Consider the following 18,787-nt stretch of genomic DNA (forward strand, 5'->3'; position numbering starts at 1 on the left):
TCAAGGGTTCATGAGGGAGGGGGTAGTAGGGAGGACGGAGGAAAAATGAGGAGCTGATACCAAGGGCTCAAGTAGAAAGCAAATGTTTCGAGAATGATGATGTCAACAAATGTACAAATGTGCTCAAAACAATGGATGGATGTATGGATTGTGATAAGAGCTGTACCAGCCCCCCATAAAATGATTAAAAAAAAGAACCTTGGTTTTCCCTTACAATTGCCAATGTTCTAAAAGATATAGAAGTGCATTTTTTCTTAAATGCTATTATGAATTGAATTGTCCCTTACCTACCCTCTCAGGAAACATGTGTAAACCTGTCTGGGCCATGCGTGTCAGTTTTATAAAATTATCCCCTATTTGGTGATATGATGTAAATATCCTAAGTGTAGTAAATCCTAACCTCTATGATATTAATGAGGCAGCATGACAGGCAGTTATGCTAATATGATAGGGTACAATCGACATGGTTAGGTTGTATCTTGAATCAAGTTCTTTTAGGATATAAAAGAAAGTACAGCAGGCATCATGGACTTAGAGATCAGAGGGATCCATGTTAATTAGAAAGAAGAGTTAGAGGCAGAGATAAGCAATTGAGAAAAGGCCAGAGGGACTTGCCCTCACCAAGACAGATGAGTCAGCAACAAAATACCTCCAATGGATCTGGAGGTCCCTATGCTGAGAACATTCTAAATGCAAAGGAAGATTGACGACAAGACACTTGGTCGTGTCAGGCCCATAGATGTTGAAAGGAAACAATGACTTTCCTCGGAAACCATGAGCGGACACAAAGCGAAGCCTTCCCATAGAGCTGACCCCTTGAATCTGAACTTCAGTCCTCCTGTGGTGTGAAAGAATACGTTGTTTGTTAAGACCATCCACTTGTATTTCTATTACAGCAGCAATATTAATTAAGACAAATAGCAAAAAGGTTTAAAACACATCATACAGCTAACTCTACTTGGCTGAAGTACCGATGCTGGCAACCTACAGATGAGATTGGAAAAGGGGAGCCCAAATAGCAAGGGCTCCCTAAGGTTTGTTAAGAAGTTTGTATTTCTTTAATTTGCCATTTGTGTACATAGTACCATTGAAAAGTTACTGTAGTGGGTATGTTAGTGTTTTACTGCCTTGCATTTTCATCACAACCCTTTGAAATATAGGTGTATCTCCATCCCACAGATAAATAAACTCCAATACAGAGAAGTTTAGTAACTGGCTGCTCTCACTTAGCTCAGAGTGAACTGATACCTGGAGTGGCGTGATGCCAGCCCCTATGCACTGTGAATCTTGCCTTGGGAAAGGGAGGCACACAACCAGCTCAACTTCCCTAGTAAGACTGACAGTGACTTCAAGCGATTCCCTTGAATATTCATGGTTTCAGCTCTGTTTTAAGCATCTCTACTGCAGATTGCAGTCTCTAATCCACACCCCCTCTTAGCTTCCAGTTCAGCCCAGCACTAAATGATGCTGGGAGGCCTGTGCCCTAGCAGCAGGTTGGAGTTAACCTTTGTAGAAGGAGGGATTAATTAGAACTCCCGCTGGCTATAATCCTTGCTGTCTACACAAACAGCATGTGCTGGAAATTCACCTGCTGTTCAGGACAAGGAGTGCCTAGTGGGGTAGGGGTGGGGCATAGTGACTGTGTTTTCAATAATAAGGGAACAGTGATCAAAGCTAGAATCATGGAGTGCCTATCTCATGCTGGGCCTTAGACAAGGAGCACCACCTTTGTTATCTTACCTAATCCTCATGACAACTCCATGAGGTTTATTGCATGTCCTTTTCAGATGAGGGAACTGAAGTTCACATGAGCAATACTACATGCTGAGAACGTTTGTTGCACTCCAAATCCCATGCTCTTCAACTTGCCCTTGTGCTCAGGAATGTAGCTGCATTGTGTCCAATCTGGACCTTTACCCTCCAGGTTCTATGAGTTCAGATATGTTTGACATGACCCAATATAACTATTTAAAATAAATATGGCAGTTCAAAAGTAGTTGAGTCTATATGGCCCCCAAGAAGCAATATAATATCGACAATTAATTAATTCATGAATACACTCATCCATTCACCTAGTTACTTACTCACCTATCCATCCATTCACTTATTCATCCATCCATCCATCCATCCATCCATCCATCCAATTATTCATTTAAATAGTTAATATTTTCTTTGTGTACTCTAGGTCCTAGAGAGGGAAAATACAAAGATCTAGTCTCTGTCCATTCACACAAGGCATCCATATGAATTGCCATTTTTTAAGGTCAACCCTTCCAAGTGTGTTCATGGTAGTGAGTTGTGGGAGAGATATGTAAAACCCCTTGAAAAGGGGCCACTCCAGTTCTAGAGTCAGAAGGGTGGTTGACCTAGACATCAGTGAATGTGTGCCTCTTCATTATTTCCATTTCTTTTCTCCCTAGGCCATTGCCCTCACAGATGTCAAGGCTATTTTGCCAGAACATAATTTGATTCAGCGAGTAGATGTTTAAAGCTGGCAAAACACAAGTGACTTATGATATTGTGGAAAACATTTCTTAGTCAGAGCTGTCCAATAATAGGGTATGCAGTAGGAGGTGGTGTATTCTCTGTGAGATTGGTAATAAAATGCTTTCGAAGTATGAAGTGATGATGGGTGGACTCATACTGTGCCATGTTTAGTTCCCTTAAGTTATTATTCTTTCTTCTCAGGGCAATCCTCCACCGCACTCTCTCTGACTTTGCCATGCCTTTTATTTATCTTACTCCCCAACACCCATTTTTCCTATTTTAATCCTTTCATCAGGAACCCTACCCAGCCATACCCCCACACTTTATGCACCCAGTGGCATCACCTGGGAAGATTCTCTAGAACCTTGTTTTTTGTGATAGCCAATTCAAGAGAAGCATATATGGCTATGAAATTTTGTTTCCTGCTCTGGAAAAATGCTGCAGAAACTGTTGTAGTGTTAAACACAGCTTACACGGACAACATTTTGGGGAAAACTCATGTGTAGAGTGGTTTCCTTGCTTCAGAAAAAGTAAAATGTCGATTGATGACAAACCTTTTTCTAGACATCTGTCAACTTCCTGAATGGACAAAAATGTTGACAAAATTTGTGCACTTTGCTTGAAGACTGACAACAGATCACTGAAGAAATGGGGAAGCTATCTGGACTATCTTGGAGCTTCGTTCAGTGAATTTTAAAAGATGATTTGGGAAAGAGAAGGGTCGCAAAATTTGTGCCTCCGGTTCTAAATGAGCAGGAAAAAGATGATCCAGTGGAAAAATGCCATGCTTTGAAAGAAAAGCTCCAAAGTGACCCAGACTTTTTCCCAAGGTCATTACTGGGGACGAGACCTGGTGCTAGTCTTATGACCCAGAAAGCAAATATCAAACATTCACTTATTCATCCATCCATCCAATTATTAATTTAAACAGTTAATATTCTGTGTGTGTGCCCTCTAGGTGCTGAATTAGGCCCTAGGGAGGAAAATACAAAGAGCTAGTCTCTCCTTTCACACAAGGCATCCACATGAATTGCCATATTTTAGCTCAACACTCCCAAGTGTGTTCATGGTGGTAAGTTGCCAGTGGAAGATGCCATCGTCACCTAGCCCCCCCAAATCTCATCAAGTGGAATCAAAGATCAAGATGATTGCTCATTGGTTTTGTTTTTAATGAGAGGGGTATAGCGCATTTGGAGTCTAGCGCATTCCAACACATCAGAATGTTAATCAAGCTTTCTACTCAGAGGTTCTGAAAAATGTATGTAACAGTACGTGACAATGAGGCCTGAATTGTGGCAGACGATGTCCTCGTGTTGCTACCACGACAATGCACCTGCTCATGCAGCCATCTGAGTGTACCTATTTTTTGGCAAAAGAAAAACCCAGCATGCCTCTCTTGCCCCACGTACCTTACTCACCTGACCTCAGTCTGTGCAAATTCTTTTTGTTTTCACAAATTAAGAGAGACATGAAAAGATAGCAATCTGATGACATAGAACAGGTGAAGGGAAAAAATGAGGGAGGTGCTGTCAACCATCCTAACAGATACGTTTGAAAAATGATTCCAAGAATGGAATCACAGGTTTGAAAAATGTATGAAGAGTAATGGAGAGAACTTTCAAGGTGATAAGGTTGTTTTGTAAAAAAATTCAATACATAGTGTGTTAGTCTGGGTAGATGCGAGAAACAAGATCATAGAGACATATGTGTATAAGAGAGAGTTTTTTGTAAAGGGTAATTGTATATTAAGAAAGCATCCCTGCCCAGTCCAGATCAAGTCCATAAGTCCAATATTAGCCCATACATCTGACAACACTCTATAAAGTCCTCTACAGACTCACAAAACACATGCAATGATGCTGAATGCAGGAAGATCACAGGCTAGTGGCTTGGAAGGCTTGTGAATCCAGTGGCATTGTAAACATCTCAGCATTAGCAGGGGTCTCTATGTGGCTTCTCTGGCTCAAGACATCTAGCTGCATCAGGGTAAGTCCATGTGGCTTCTCCCAGGGCATAGTGCCATGTGTCTTGTCAGTAGAGTGTCTGTCAGGGAGTGAGCAGAGAGAGTGTCTCCCACCTCCAAGGAGGAAAATACAGGAGTTCCCAGAATTCTCAGGAGAAGGCCATGCCCACACAGAGACCTCATGGATTATATCTTGATTGACAGGCCAGACTACACCCCTTTACTCATAATCCTCTCAAATTGGCACCAGATTGTGTACCTACCACAGATACCTTTGAAAAAAAAATTCCAGGGTTTTTTGTGTGGAGGGGGGGCAACCCCTCCTATAATCAACACATTCATCCAATAACATGATGTCCCAGAGACAACAGACAACTTCAATTAATATAAAAACAAAGAGCAGAATGCAAAGTGACAGACACTTTCCTGTGAAAGAAATGCTAGTGGAACTATCTGATGAGGAATTCAAAAGAATTATATCTATGTCCCATCAACATACTGAGAGACGTTGAGGAAAACCCAGACAGCAACAAGGTAAACACAGACAAAACTCAAGAAGGATTCAGGAAAACACTACAAGAATAAGTAACAAAATACATGGAAATCACACCAAAATAGCAAACAGAAACCCAGATGATTAGTGCTAAAACTTCAGAAATATTTTTAAAGGCGATCATTGGTGGTAAAGTAAGGCTCCAGAGAACCCAGAGAAGATATTGGAGAACTTCTCTTTGGATCCTGCATGGAACTATAGCGGAGGGGGGAGGGAGATAATTTTAGAAATAGCATATTGGAAGGGCAAAGGAATAGAGTTGAATCAATGGAAGGTAGAATTAGCTAGGTTGAAGTCAAATCTCTTAATCTGTCAGAAGAACAAGCAGGATAATCGAAAGAAGAAGAAGTATAAACAATAAAGAAAGCTGAGGAATGACGTAGGTTTCCTTAGTCTGGGTTTTCTAGAAAAGCAAAGCCAGTGTAGCCAAAAGATATGGTTCACACAATAGAAGAACTGGTCAAATTCTAATCCAGGCAAGTTCTACAGTGGGTCCTATGTTAGGCTTGAGGCTTCTCCTGATGCACAAAGCTGGTGGGACGATGGAGTGATGAAACCAAGTGTGTTAGTCTGGGTATATTAGAGAAACAAATCCACAGAAACTCAGGTAGAAGAGAGAGTTTTATATAAAGGGTAAGTGCACATCAAAACATCCCAACCCAGTGCCGCCCAAGCCCACAAGTCCAACATTAACCCATATGTCCAACACCAATCCACAAAGTCCTCCTCCATTTCACAAAACACACACTATGATGCTGACTGCAGGATGCAAGCCGAATCAGTGAACATGTAAGCATCTCAGCGCTGACAGGGGTGTCCACACGGCTGCTCCAGCACCCAGGGTTGCATCAGAGTAGGTCCATGTGGTTTCTCCATGGGGATGTCTTGCAGGAAGTGAGCCTTGCAAGCCGAAGCAGGGAACTGACTAAGGCAGCTGCACCCTGGTCTGACCATAACAAAGCAAGAGCACCCGAGAACTGAAAGCAGAGGTTCATGGAGCCATTTATCCCTCTGCCCTTCAATTAACCCCATATGTGTTTATCAGCCAGGTTGGCAAAATAAACATTAACCATCTCACTAAGATTGTCAGAAGGACAAGAGGATTGTGGTAGCAAAGGTAAATGGATCCAAGATCTCAACAACAAGGCTTAAAGCACTATGGGTTGGCACTAACACAATGGTACCTAAAACAACAACATTGTATGTGTGTGTTGATTTGTTTTCTGTTGTGTTGTTTAGAGAATGTAATGCTGTTGTTAACTGCCATGACATAGAACAGCAGTTCTCAATCTGTGGGTTGCGACTCCTTTGAGGGTCCAATGACTCTTTCACAGGGGTCACCTAAGACCATCTGAAAACACATAAATACTTCACAATATATAATTACATATTGTTTTGTGATTAATCACTATGCTTTCATTATGTTCAATTCATAACAATGAAAATACATCCTGCATATCAGAGATTTACATGATGATTCATAACAGTAGCAAAATGACAGTGATGAAGTAGCAACAAAAATAATTTCATGGTTGGGGTCACCACCACATGAGGAACTGTATTAAAGGGTCATGGCATTAGGAAGGTTGAGAGCCACTGACACAGAACATCATAAAGGAAATATAGTTAGTAGCTTTACAACCCTTTTATTTAAACTGACTTCAGGGACTTAGTGAGTTTGTGGTTCTAGCCCAAGTGTATGTCTATTTGGATGAAATCAGTTGTCGATCACCTAATGTATGGCCACGCGGCTTTCTGATTTTATCCTTGAAAATCATCCATCTGGATTTCATATTTCCTCTCCATGAGGTTATTATTAGCCTCAGCTGCAAATAAGCTGCTTCTTGTGATTTGGTAATTGCATAGTCCCTTTGAAGAGTGCGGCACTGTGAGTCAGGCATTCGCACAGTGCTGCAAGGTCAGAAGTTCAAACCACCAGTTGCTCCTTGGGAGAAAGATGAGGCTGTCTACTCTCCTAAAGGCTTATAGTTTCAGATATAGTCTCAACAACTGTATCAAGTCACGATGAAGTGGATCAACTTTATGGCAATGAGTTTGGTTTATCACCATGACTCACAGCAGCAAACAAGTGGAAATAACCTAAGAGCTCATCAGTGGTTGCACAGAAAGCAAAATGGAATATTACAAGATTAACAGTAAAGAATAAAGATGGATCTATGAAATGCTTCATAGCATGGGTGAACCTGGAAGACATTATGATGATTAAAATTAGCCAATAAAAAATGACAAATATTATATGAGGCCAATACTATAAAAAGCCAAGAAAATGTTTACACACAGAAAAATCATTCTTTGCTGGTTACTAACAGTTGGAGATTAAGGAGGGTACATCCCTAATTAGAGGGTAGAAATGAGCTAAGTAGCCTGAAGGGAAAGGCAATATACAATAAAAGGAGTCAGCACTAATTGATTAAGGTAATGGAAGACATTGGGTGGAACTTAACAGTTAAAGGCAACAAAGTGCAACACTGTTAGATACCCAATCCAGGAAAAACAGTAGCAGCTATAACCCATAAGTAAATCCATCGATAGGTACTTGAGGTCAACAAGAGTGGGGATGCAAATGAGACTCTTTCAATGAATACATACAGGTCTGGCAGAGGATGTTTCCACATACGTGTCCACATATGTATCCATGAATATGGTAAAGCACCCAAGGGACAACATTATAAAGATAACTTTAGGAAATGAGTCATTAGGCATGAGATTTTAGCACCATATTGGGGGAGGGGGGGAATGATGAAGTGGCATCAGATAGTCCCCAAAGATAATGTTCTACATTCAGCTTTAGTGAGTCATGACAGGGTCTTAAAAGCTTTCCAAGGCACAACGACTGGTCTCTCTTCATCTAGAGAAAAGAATAGTGGGGAAAATTAGATTGAAAACAATATTAGTCCAAAGTACTAATGGACCACACTAACCCCAGTCTTTATAGACGGTGTCCAGCTAGCAATGCTGACTGCTCTCGCCAAGATCCCATAGAAGACCCTGGATAGAGTGAAAAGACAATGTAGAACAAAACTGCAAAGAAAAAGCTCAGGTTTATGGTCGGATAGAAACTCATGGAAACCTGAGAATATGTCCCCTAGAGCTTTCCACCAAAAAATGAGACAAATCTAAGAGGAGAATGTGATGCTCTGGTAATATAATGGCTTATGCATTGAGTTAGTAACCATAAAGCCAAGAGTTCTAATCTACCAGCTACTCCATGGGAGAAAGATGAAGCCTGCGGCCGCTGTAAAGAATGGGCAGTTCTACACTGTCCTACAGAGTCCCCAGAAGTCTGGAAGCCAGTGGATGGCAGTGAGTTTTCTTTCATTTGGTTGTTAACAAGGGGAACAATAACACCAGAGAAATATGCATTCTCTAGAACAAGCAATCGCTGCCAATCAATAAATATTTGCTCATGAAGAAAGCTCAGAAGACCTGAGGTAGGGAAGAAGGACAGATGTATGCAGTAAATACCTGGAGGAAGTTGGAAGAGTGATTCTACATTGCGAGGAGTGAAATTAATGTCACTAACAAAATAGGCACCAGTTGTTGAATGGAAAACATTTGCTCTGTAAGCTTTCATGTGAATCATGATATTTTTTAAAAAGAAGAAGAAAAGGACAGAGAATTTAATGGATATCACAAAATGACCCAGGAATGGGGGGATTACACAGGTTTGTCCATTGTATATAAAGTTGCTCATATGTTGTAGCCCATTTGCCAACAACTAACAACACTGCTGGCTGAGCACTGCTCTATGCACTTAAAGAAGCCACTCTTCCTGCCAAGCCAATGTGGTAAGCATTGCTAGTAACTTTCTTTTATACTAATGAGGAAACTTAAGTACAAAGAGATTAATCATTTGACCAGATCCCCACATCTAGGAATCTGTGCAGTTAGGAATCAAAGTCACAAAGCCTTGCTTTAAAGCCTATATTCTCAAATATTACACTTAGCATCTATATAAATTAATAATTTTAAGTAAACATGAGAGGGGTTGATTTATCATTTGCTTACAATTATTTCTTCCTTCTCATATTATCATTCCAATATTGTTGTCTTGGGTTGTTACCCAATGGAATATTAGCATCATCAACCTAAGCGGAGACTTTAAATATGTTTTAATGGTTCACATGAACTATCATGACAAAAGCGTGCTCCAGGTAATTGTGTGTGCATCACACTCAAAGGCCAAGAGAATAGACTTAAGTCTCACCCACAGCCGATGGCAGAACTGTTTCCATCAACTTAGACACTCACGGATAATAAACATTAATGTTTGAAATTGTAGCATTGAAAGCTAACAGAGCAAGTAGTTTGAATTTCTATGTAAAGTTGGCCTTGGTCATGTTGAGTTCTAAGATCAGACATGATCAGCAATGTTCAAGGTGGTATGGCCATAGATAGCCATGGCCATTTTGGAAAGCGGTCTGAAAACAACACAAATGATTTTGACTTTCACCTTGACAGCAATGGGAATGCTTCAATAGCTTCTACATAGAGGGGAAACCTGGCATGGTTTCTATTTTCTGCATTGCTATTTCTCTTACCATACAACCCAAGACCTTGACATTAGTGCATGCTTGTGGAGGAGAAAAATAAATGTTTGCAATTGTAAATCGCTGAGATTTGGGGACTGACTGTTATGCAGCATTCTTAACAAAGCAAGTGGTTTGAATTTCTAGGGTGTGCTGGAAATAATGGAGCATGTTCTGAGATGAGGATGTCAAGTTGATTTGGGTCATTTTGAGTTCTGAGACCAGACTGCCTACTCAGCTGCCCAGCCTCATGACAAAGGTTATTTTGTCATGTGCTGAGTTTCCAACTACACTAGCCTTCTTTGTTTCTTGAATATGTACTCCTCTCTCACTATACGATTTCTTGCACGTGGTTTTCTTGCTATTAGCAATACTTTCCTAACCACCATTACCTACTACTCAATAGAATTGCTCGTCCCTTCTACCAGCCTTTCCTTGAGTTATTCATGTCAATTACCCCTACGTGCTCATAAACACCCAAACCAAACCTGTTGTCAATCTATTCAAACACATAGAAGCCCCAGTGGTGTAGTGATTAAGTGCTAGGCTGCACCAGCGGAGAAAGATGTGTGTCTGCTTTGGGATGCAAACTCCAGGCTAGCAGTTCAAAACCACCATGCACTCTGTGGAAGAAAGAAGAGGCTTTGGTCTCCTGTCAAGTGTTACAGTCTCAGAAACCTACAGGGGCAGTTCTACCCTGTTTTATAGAATTGCCATGGATCAGAATGGACTCACTAGCAGGGAGTTTGGTTTGGTTATAAGGAAATTCAATTCTGTCCATTGCTACAAGGTCTACGAAATATGCTTTCTTAGCCCCGTGCACTTCTTTTTCACTTCATTTACCACCTTTATAATTTTGTATTTGTTTATAGAATCATTGTTGAGAACGAGGGGGGTAAGGAGCAGAGACCCAAAACCCATCTGTAGAGAGTGAGACATCACCTCCCAGAAAGGTCACAAGGAAGAGATGAGTCAACCAGGGCACAGTAAAGCACTGATGAAACACAATATTCCTCTGGCTCCTTGAAGCATCCCCATGCCCCACTATCATGACCCCAGTCCTGCCTTTCACTGCAGGCTGGACTGGAGCATATACACAGACAGGTACAGATAAGAGATAAGAGCTCACAAGGAATCCAGGTACAGGAATGGGAGCAGAGATATCAGAAGGGTGGGGGGGAAGGTGGAGAGGAGGGGAAGAAGGGGGAAGTGATCGCAATGACCTACACATAACCACACACACCCGCTCTCCAGGGAGACGAACAACAGAAACCGTGGGGGAAGGGAGACAGCAGTCAGTGTAAGATATGAAAATAACAATAATTTATTATTTATCACGGGATCATGGGACGGGGGAGGGAAAAATGAAGAGCTGATACCAAGGACTCAATGGAAAGTAAATGTCTAGAAAATAATGATGGCAACATATGTAAAATATGCTTGATACAACTGAAGTATGGACTGTTGTACGAACTGTAAGAGTCCCCCAATAAAATGTTCTTTTAATAAAAATAAATGAATACATTGGAAAAAAACCTTGATTAGTGTTAATCCCTGCCCTTGAACTCTCCACAGCCCGAGAAATGGCATCTGTTTGTCACATGATCTTTCTATCACCACATCAGCACAGCCTGGTTGCATTACTGATGCTCAATAAAACCTGCTGCGTGAAAGAGTGCTGTAAAATGACTGGATAGCAGGGAGGACAATGGATTACTTCAGTGGCTTACAGCACACAAGAACAGAACTAATCTTTCTTCCATACATCAGACCTTTCGGCTCTCACTTGCTTTCTCTGAGGCTTTGACGAGACAGATTTCTCAGGAAGCAACCGTGTGCTGGGAAGGCACTATCAATCTGTTATCAGCCAGCAGGAAATATGACCTCAGCGAAGTGGATATGGTCCCTCTAGATGGCAGGGATTCATTCCATGTTTCTCAGCATCCACACTGTAATTTTACAATTCCAAAGCCTCCCATCATTGAATGACGATGAAACATCTGTATGTTGCAAACTCTCTCAACAGGTTTTCTATAATATCACCTTTAAAATCGATGCACAAAAAAATGAGAGTTTTTTGAGCGGTGGAAATACTGGTTGGTTGCTGAATGCACTGTTAAAGTCCCTTCTTGGTATTAAGTAAAAATGTCTGGATTTTCTTTTGGAATGCATTGGAATCTGGGATCCAGCATTAAAGGAGTACAGTGAACCCTCGTTTATCGCGGTTAATCGGTTCTAGACCCTACCGTGATAAATGAAATTCCGCGAAGTAGGATTCCTTATTTGTAAATAATATATTCGTAGTTAGAGCATAGAGGACATGAAAAAACACCCTTTAGTCACCATTACACTCGTATTACCCAATTTATTAAACGAAAAAGGGAAAATACAGTAACACATTTTGGACGTTACAATGATCATTTATTATTTATTATATTATTTATGGCATCAAGCATGTACAGTATGAGCCAATCAGTGGCAGTAATGACAGAGCATGCACTGTTACGCAAAAACCACGATAGAGTGAAGCCGCGGAAGTCGAAGCGCAAAGTGGCGAGGGTTCACTGTATATGGATAAGACATAATGATGGCTTCATTTTTTTATGTATTTGTCACCCATATAATGTTTAAAAGATGATTAAATGAATGACTTTATTAATTTTTCAATACCTAGGACCATAAGATGGTTATTAAATTAAAGCAAGTATCTGGATAAAGGTGAAATCACAGGAATTTGAGGGTGGACGTAGAGACAACACCATGAAACTCGTGGTGGCACAGGCAACAGGCGGGTAGAGTGGTTAGAACTACAATCTAAGCTCGTTAAGATCCCCAAATCAACTACGGTGGCACCAAAAGGAGACTATATGCAGCAGAGCAGGAAAATGAAGTTAGTAATAGTACAAGTTGGTGAGGCTCTTGGGGGAGTAAAAATGAACCCAGTCACCTTGACATGCTGACATTATTTTTAAAAAGTAAGACAATAAGCACGTACAGTGACATAACAATTCTGCTTTCCAAAATACCCTCAGAGAAGCGCTCAGCTAGGTGAATAGGAGAGCATCTGTAAAATAGTCAAAGTGTTTGACCCAGCAAAAAGCTGAAAACAACCTAAATATACGTTCTCAGAGGATAAACAAAGCAGATCTGAAGCAGTCATTGCTGAAACACTGTGCAAAGGTTATAAGAAATGCATTTGCTGTTCATTTCCTGTGTCAATTTCTCTAGGCTATGGTTTAGCCAAATATTACATTAGTTGCTATTGCACACCGTAAAACGATATAAAGAAATCACCTCTCATAATCATGACAATTAAAGTGATGTGTCAACTTGGTTGGACCAAGATTCATATTGGTTCATTAGTTAAGACAGTTATTAGCTCTATGATGAGATTTAATATAATGTGATGGCGTCCACGTTGAGATCGCCTTTGAGCAGACAGCCAACTGAGCAGGAGTTTGCTTAGGGGTGTGGTCTGCTTCCCATATAGGTAGATGCTCTAACACAACTTGCTTGCTTGTTTGCTGGGTCTGGATCTAACATATGGCTCATCATTTGACCTCTAGTTCTTTGGGTTTGAGCCACCAGCCTGTCCTATTTCCTGCTGTTTCTGAGAGTTGTCAGCAGTCTGCCATCTCACCTGCCAAATGTGGATTCATTCACCTATAAAGTCCCATTGGAAGGCATTTGGCCATTATTTTTTTAAAAGTGAGACCCGTACGTATATACTGTGATAGAGCTATTCTGCTTTCCAAAATATACTCCGAGCTGCATTCACCTAGGTGAAAAAGAAGGAGGCCTGTAAGATATTTAGTCATAGCTTGTGTCATAGCAAAAAGTCAAAAACAACCTGCCATCTGACCTGCCAACAGTTTCACTTGTCAAAAGACTCCGCTCTGATACCTGACCCACAGACGTGGAACTTGCCAGCCTACACAACTGCCTGAGCCATTTCCTTGAGAGAAATCTTTCTGTATATGAACAGCTAGAACAGATATATAAGATTCACTGTTTTTGCTTCCCTAGAGAATCCAGACTAAGGCAACAGCGCGATGCAATCCCTGGAAAAGGGAGATTCCTCGGGGTGTGTTCTGGCTTCAGACTAGAAAGAGACACCGTGGCAGAACGTATTGTCTCCGCTCTGCATTCTTTTCTTTGCCTCAAAATTGCAGACTTCTCAAGCCTCTCTCCATCACTCTGAATTTCGGACTTGCAGGTCACACAGGCTCCAGAACGAATTCCTTGGAGTCCATCTATACAGAGTTAGAGTTGCCATCTTAGAAACTCCGAGGCGCAGATCTACCCTATCCTACAGGGTTGCTGCAAGGCAGCATCAACTCGATAGTGGTGAGAGAGGTAGAGATAGAGATATATATTCCAGATAACCCCAAAGCAGCATTCATATTTAAATTGGTACAAAGCATACTATTAAGAGGGAAAAAAATCATTTGGCAAATGAAATATTGGCATGTTAGATTTTTCTTAAATATACACCTTCAAAATAACATGGATGTGCATTGTGTGTTTTCCATTGTTAAGGATGTAGCAAGTAGTCAAATAGGCAATATCCCGTGTTCTTAATAGTAGTCACTTAGAGGTATGAAGTGAGGACTAGAATTGGTCTTGGGGTCGGTGGGATTTTAGCATTCTCTAATGCTCTGTTTTCCTTGATATTGCAATGGCAATAACTCGTGGAGAGTTGTTGATGCAAAAACTTTAAATCAAGTTGTTGAAATCCACATGAACTAGTAACAAGGAAACGGAGAAAACGAGCTTAGTGAAAAGAATCACAGGTAGGGTAGCGTGTGTTACCCAGAATGACACAAACTTTCCTAAGTCCTAGATGAGCTTGTGACTGCTTTTAAGGATGGCTGGACCACCTGAAAGGAACCCACGTGGTGTAGTGGTTACACATTGGGCTGCTAACTGCAAGGTCCCCGGTTAGAACTCCCCGGTGATTCTGCAGGAGGAAGGACTTTCTACTCCCGTAAAGAATTACGGTCTCAGAAACTCACAGGGGCACTGACTCCGTAGCAGTGAGTTTGGTTTTGGGGTTTGTTTGTTTTTTGTCTTCCTATGGGCATTCTTGGCCCTGTGCTGATTTCAGTTGTCAAGGGACTTGTGACAATATAGAAAAGGAGGAAGTTTCTTTTTGTATCAGTGAAAAAAATGGACACAGCACAGGGAAATCACCACAACTCTCAGAATGAGAGGTTTCTCAACAATCATTGCTGGTACTGGGCTTATGTGTTCTTATAAATCATCTCAAAGAGGTTCATAGTTAAATATCTACATGTAAATAAAAATACATTTAAACTCCGATACAAGAAAATGCCGAGCAGATAAGGATAAACAAATCACTGAGCTGAAATGACCACAGGTCTGACCCCACGTACTAATTCTCACATCTCCCCAGGTGGTTGTAAGGAGCAAATGAAACTGCTCATGAATTCTTAAAAAACTGTAAAACATATACAAATGCTGTTTATCACTATGATTATGCTGTAGCTGATTTTACATCTGAATTTGATGGCAGCGATAAAAACGGAACCCGTAATGGGATCTGATATTCCATTCTGCCATCTGTCCTGACTGTGAGCACTTTACCAGAATGACTTCACTTCTCCAAGAAGCCAGCCTCAGTTTGCCCTTTTCATTTTAAGTAAAGGTTTTCTATCCAAAATTTAAAATTTGGCAAATAGGACCACAATAAAGTTGTGCATAGTTTTGTTAGGCCTCAAACATCACACAGTATTTGATACGTGCACAATTGAAAAATAAATCCATTTTTATCTCCATTGTGTTGTCTTTCCTTCCATATTTTTCTGATTCGTGGGCTTTAATGTGGTGGTAAGGGCAGTGTCTCTCTCTCTCTCTATTTTTTTAACTCTGCACTTTTTTACTGATATTATGAGCAGTTTTCTCATACTGCCCCATAATGTTCGGAACTTTACAGTAGTTCATAGATTTGATATATTATAATGTATTTAATTCATCTTTCACCATGTAACAGTTGGACAGCCTCTCTCTATTTTTCCAATAAGTATCTTTGTACACAAAGTTTTCCAGGCTTTCCTTTGTCCTTTTACTTAAGAATGTCCCGGTGCTTAACCTAGGACATTCTTACATAAATTGGATGACTGCTCAGGGATGGTAGATGGTAGGCTGTTGACAACAAAAGCCAAACTGGCGGCCATCAAGTCAATGCTGACTCATAGTGAGCCCTGTGGGTTTCCAAGATTTTAACTGTTTAAGTCTTTCTCCCACAGCAGGTGGTTTTGAACTCCCAACCATTCCAATCAAAGCCCAACAGGTAACCACTACATCAACATGGCTCCTAGACTGTTAACCTGGGTGTCATTTTATACATTCTATTATTTGTGTTATAGTTATGGCTATTTGGTTTAAAGAAGTGAATTTTTTTAAGTACTTAGTTTATTTACCTTTTTTTTAACATAAAGAAAGACTCTTTCTTTTTATTTGTTTTTGAAACTAGCTTGTGAGTCACAAAATAATTTAAGTCCGTTTCAATTTACTTTTTCCCATTCAGACCAGAGTCTAGGTTCAATGGGTAAGAAACCTGGAGAGTTTCTAAGGCTCTGAACCTTCAGAGAAAACATTCTTGAGCTACCACCAAGCCCAAGCCAAACCCACTGCCTTGGCGTTGATGCCTTCTCCTAGCAACCCCGCATGGTGGGTTTCACAGACTATAACTATAAACCGAGGAGAAAATTCCATCTTTCTCCCACCAAGCAGCTAGTGGTTTTGAACTGCTGACCTTGCAGATCACAGACCAACACGTAACCACTATACCATTAGGGCTCCCACGGAGTTTATTTTTCAAAACAAAATCAAACAAATGAAAAACACGGAAGTTGGGCCTGGGACATACATTATAGCGCATTTTTAATATAAACTAAATGCTAAAAAATAGAATTCTATGAAGAGACAGTCTCTTTCAAAGAGTAAGTCAGCTCGGTTTTGTAATGCTTTTTGAGCCAGAACATTCCAGGATGATAGAAGATCCCTCTAACTTTTCAGATGGCCCTTCGCCTTGAAGCTATGGCAGAGAATGCAAAGGTAAGAAGGTATGTGGTTATACCAGTGAAACTAATTGCTCAACAAACACTCAGAATTGATTGATTGATTGATTGATTGATTGATGCATGCTTCTTCCAATGATTCTGCTATTGGCCACATTTTTCAGAATTCTCGCTTTATATTACTCCCTACTCTATGCCTCTGGGTGAGGTCTGTGGATTTGCATTCTAGCTCACCACACAGCCTGACTTGCCTCTAAAATTCTGCTTCATTTTGTAAACCCATGTTCATCCGGGCCCTTCGAAACCATTTGCAATCCTGCTTTGTCTTCTGAACTTAGTACTTTAGTCTCTTTGTGACCGAGTGACTACACCCATTTGTGATCCCCTAAGTACTATTCTACCTGGCTCCATGGCTTCCTTCCTCCTGGTGGTCCTGTGGCTGAATCCAGCATGTTCTGTCCTGGCCCTGCTCTGGTTAATACTTAATCTCACACCACAGTGACCCCCAAACAATACCATTAAGCTTAATCATCAGACGAATTCACTGGACTTAGCTCCAAATAACATTTGACTATTCCAAAATAAAATCAAATATGGAGATTTATCACAATTGAGGACATTTCAAAATTATGCTCCAGGCTCTGATGGCGATTTTCAAAGAGCAGTTCCCGGAATAGCTGGGCAAGTGCCATGTAATTGGAATAAAGCTAAGACCTCCTCCGTGGTCTACTTAAAAGAGGAACCACAACGATGAGTGTGCCGAAGAAGCCATGTATTTGTTAATAATTGGCTTCATTATGTACCTACCACCCCTAGTGTTTCTGGTCATAAATCTTGCAGCACTTTGGTTTTCACATTCCTATCTGGTAAATTAGGCACCAAACTAGGAGAGCCAAGGCAGTAAAGCTGAAAAGTTACATTAAATATTTGCATTCGGGGCTACAGCTCCTTTCTTGACATGATTTCCAGACCCTCTATCATACTGGCTGCCCCACCTAGCCTCTCGTTTTCAATAAACTTTTGAAACATTGGCCTGGAGGATTGAGTGCACCCCTCCCCATGAGACCATAGCATGCACAGAAGCATGTATGGTAAACTCTCCAAGAACGCAAGCCAGGGATCCACAGACAAAATCCAGCTCCCAAATATGATGGCTTTGGCCAATATTATGTTTACTTTTTAAAAAGTACCCTTGTCCGTTAAGAATAGCAGTGAACCTGTCAACACCTCATAATACTGATGAAGCTGGAAGACATTATATTGAGTGAAATTAGTCACAAAAGAAAAACATTGCATGAGACCACAATGATAAAAAGTCAAGAACAGGTTTTCCCACTAAAAGAAACATTCTTTGATGGTTATCCAAAGTGGGAAGAGAAGGGAGGGAGGGAAAGTTACTGGCCAGAGGGCAGACGAATGTTAACTCGCATAAAGGGGAAGGCAACATACAATAAAATGGAGGTGGGCAAAGCATGATGGAGACAGGGCTAGATGTTAGAAGGTTTGTAAGAGGCAACACAGATAAATCTAGCTGTGTCTACCACCCTGCAATAGTAGTGATCGACAAGCAGAAATTTGAATAGACATGCAAATATAGGAGGGAGAGCGGAAGAATGCATATATGTATACATATATGTTTTGCAGAAAGTATTTGTATAGGTGCATTTGCATTCATAGTAAATATATCCATGAATGAGGTAGAGCCCACATGGGGCAAAGTTTGGAAACCTAAGACATAACCAGAGAGCTGAGGCAATGTGTCAATTGGCAGGGACAGGGACACACACACACACACACATTCTCTCTCTCTCTCTGTCTCAGGTTATTTTGCATGATAGTTCACAAAGACAATGTTCTCCTGCTCTGGCTATTTAAAGACTCATGAACAGTCGTCTAAGGTACAATGATTGGTCTCTCCCCACCTGGAGGAAGACAGAGAGATTACCATCAGAGCACATGGAAACACGGTGTCCAATGGGCTAATATGCCATGGAAACATCAGTCTCCACAACCCTAAGACCGGATGATCTAGAGCAGTGGTTCTGAACCTTCCTAATATCATGACCCTAATATCATACAGTTCCTCACGTTGTGGTGACCCCGCCAACCATAAAATTATTTTTGTTGCTACTTCATAACTGTAATTTTGCTACTGTGATGAAAAGGTCGTTCAACTCCCAAAGGGGTTGTG

At 40.8% G+C, this 18,787-nt stretch overlaps 1 protein-coding gene and 1 pseudogene across 1 annotated transcript in view; one reads left to right on the forward strand and one right to left on the reverse strand.

The window, feature by feature from the left end:
- The window catches only part of HS3ST4 (heparan sulfate-glucosamine 3-sulfotransferase 4), a gene marked incomplete at its 5' end in the record, with an annotated part of 485,811 nt that overhangs the window by 167,973 nt on the left and 299,051 nt on the right, over nucleotides 1–18,787 (reverse strand). The window lies entirely within an intron of this gene.
- On the forward strand, nucleotides 5,091–5,206 carry LOC115868025 (annotated as a pseudogene).

The sequence above is a fragment of the Echinops telfairi genome, unplaced genomic scaffold (assembly GCF_000313985.2).
Source record: "Echinops telfairi isolate 266 unplaced genomic scaffold, ASM31398v2 ScPeMD7_5;HRSCAF=22, whole genome shotgun sequence".
Taxonomy (NCBI): Eukaryota; Metazoa; Chordata; class Mammalia; order Afrosoricida; family Tenrecidae; genus Echinops; species Echinops telfairi.